The 2,582-nt window shown below is 59.0% G+C and overlaps 1 long non-coding RNA gene across 1 annotated transcript; it reads left to right on the top strand.

Moving 5' to 3' along the window:
• The first annotated feature begins 1,071 nt into the window (after positions 1 to 1,071).
• On the top strand, positions 1,072 to 1,664 carry LOC146764196 (uncharacterized). The gene is made up of 2 exons (XR_014950983.1): positions 1,072 to 1,204; positions 1,486 to 1,664. It is a non-coding gene; the product is annotated as an uncharacterized LOC146764196 (long non-coding RNA).
• The last annotated feature ends 918 nt before the right edge of the window (positions 1,665 to 2,582 follow it).

The following is a 2,582-nucleotide window of genomic DNA, read 5'->3' as shown; positions in this document are numbered from 1 at the left end:
AGGCCCACCTCTAAGCACACCCAGCATGGCCTGGGCACGGGAAAAGGGGGCAACTTCTCCAAATGACTGGTGATTTCTGGTTTCTCTCCCCAGAGTGCCAGGATGTCATTAAGAGGTGTTTGTCCATGCAGCCCTTGGACAGGCCATCCTTAGAAGAGATTTTCCGTGATCCATGTTCCTCTGCCCTAGAAGATGGGAGAGATCCAAGTGCACAGTTGGATCCAGGGGCCTGGCAGGTAACAGCTCCACACATCTCTTGGCACTCAGTAGCAAAGCCAACCAGACAGGTTTTGTCCTGCCTGTAGCTCTGAGCAGGGGTCAGCAGGAGGGAACACAGCTCATGGGCTGGAGCTGAGCTGGAGACCTGGTGTGGCAAGCACTGGTGGCCAACATCCCCCTGGTTTTGCCTGCCATGGTTCATGGATGGCTGGGGCCCTGGGCAGAGCCCTGACAGCCTGGTCTGGCCCAGGGAAGAAGGAGCCCCTGGAGAAGCTGTCCCAGGTGGGGCTGCTGCTGGGGACAGTGAGGACACAGGGGAATGCTCCCAGATTTAGGCATTGCACAGCCTGGCTGGGAACCAAAGGTTCCCCCTTTGCTGGGGCGGATGCAGCTGATCCTTCAGTCGGCTGCCAGGCTGCTTTTGGCAGGGCTGGGGGCATGGGCTGGGGTGGGTACGAAATGGGAGTGGGCTCCTGGCCCTGCCAACAGCCCCCAGCACCCACTGTGCCCCGGACTGGGGCTGGGCTGGGGCAGCCAGCCTGACACAAACAAACCCCCATGGTGGGAGCAGAGGTGGGACTCCAGACCCTGTGCAGGGGCTGCTTTGCTTTGCAGGCAAGGAAGGGCTTGGGCTGCTCCACTGCCCTTGTTTGCTTTGGGATCACCATGGGGGCAGTGCAGGGGAAGGGAGAAAGCCTGGGATTCCCTCCCCCATGGTGGGTTTTTCCCTGGCACGCAGGGGTTGGGCCTTCCTTAGGCCCCTGACAGAGATAAGATCTTTGACCTTTTTTCTTGTTCCCCTTTTTCTCTGTAACCTATTTTCCATAATTTGATGTTTGTCTTTCTAGAGGAAGCGTTTCAGGTGGAGTCCAGTCTGGATCAGGACGTGCTTGGGAGCAGCTGCAGCGTGGATGGGCTGTGCCCTTGGAGAAGGCTGAGGGCATCGTTTGGGACCAGCTTTTCTTCCAGCGGGGGATGGCGTGAGGTGGGTCCTGTCTGCTGGGGATGGTGGGATCAGAGCTCTGGGGAGATGGCAGCGAGCACAGAAGCGTCCTGCTCTGGGCAGCTGCTGAGGGCTGAAGGTGCCGTGGCTGGCTGCAGGCTGGGCACATGTCCTGCCCTCCTGCTCTGCTCCCAAAGGCAGCAGTGATGGGCAGCTCTGGGCACAGCTCTGGCACGGCCAACATGGCCTGGGCACCGCAGGTGGCTGGGACAAGGGGACAGGAGCCTTCAGCTGATGGGGCTTTCTGGTTTCTCTCCTTGCAGCCGGGCTCTGCGGGTGCTGAGGCTGGTCTGGGCTCTGCCAGGGCCCTGCTGGAGCTCAGCACGGGGCTGCAATCAGCCAAAGGAGAAATGGGGTGCCCTGCAGCACAGACTGGCTTGAGCATTTTAGCAATACAGCTCAAGAAAACATGCAGCCACCCAAAAAATAAACTTGTTCAATAACTTCTGAAATGAAATCAATCTGGGATGACCCCTAATGACTTTTTGCAGCTTGCTCAAGCAGTAGCTCAGCCCTTCTCTGAACTGTTCTCTCTTCTCCCTGCCTTTTACATCCCAACTGCTTCCTCTTTTCCCCCAGTGAGTTCCCAGCCTATTCCAGTCTCCATCACACTGTTCCCTTCCTTGGTGCCCCTCCCCATGAGGAAGGCTGAGCCCCAGGCTTAGGGACTCATCCTGTCACTGGCTGAGGAGCAGCAATGTCTCAGAGGTCTGGTGGGATTTTAGTGTCATTGAGAGCTGCTCTCCAGCCCCCAGCTCTCCTCACTGCTGAGTTCCCGCTCCTTTTTCCTCGTCCTTGCAGCAGAATGAGCTCTGTGAATCCCCTGGAGCCTCCCCACTCTTTCCAGCCCACGCACCCACCTCAGTTAGGCTGAAGCTGCAGCTTCTCTGTCTCCTCTGGCACACCAGTGCAGTCCCCTGTGCAGGGAGCCCCAGCCCCAGAGCACAGCACTCAGCAGTGCAGTTGGGGCTGGAGCAGCTGCCCTGCAGCCCTGCCTTGGCTCTTTGTGGCAGGGAATGCTCCCTGTTTGCAGCTGTCCCTGCAGGATGGCCCCAGGGCAGAGCCCAGCCGGGCTCCCACTGCAGCCCCTGAAGCTTGGGGCAGACAGTGGTCCCAGAGCTGAGGTTCACGGGGAGCCCCCGGAGCTGTGCCTCGCACTCTGGTGCCGTGTGTCACCGTGCAGGCTGGCTTGTACGGGGTGAATGTACCAGCCCTGGTTTGACTGACAGGGGCCGGGCCCATCACATCTCTCCCAAGGCTGCAGGCATTGCCCAGGCCAGAATCTGAAGGGACACAGAGATCAGAGCAGTGAAATCATCCAGACCGGGTTTTCAAAGGCCCTTTAGAAGGAAGGGCTTGA

Source organism: Lonchura striata, chromosome 36 (genome assembly GCF_050655825.1).
Source record: "Lonchura striata isolate lonStrDom1 chromosome 36, ASM5065582v1, whole genome shotgun sequence".
NCBI classification, from domain to species: Eukaryota; Metazoa; Chordata; class Aves; order Passeriformes; family Estrildidae; genus Lonchura; species Lonchura striata.
The sequence above is the reverse complement of the archived record's forward strand: the minus strand, read 5'-3'. Positions and strand labels throughout refer to the sequence as shown.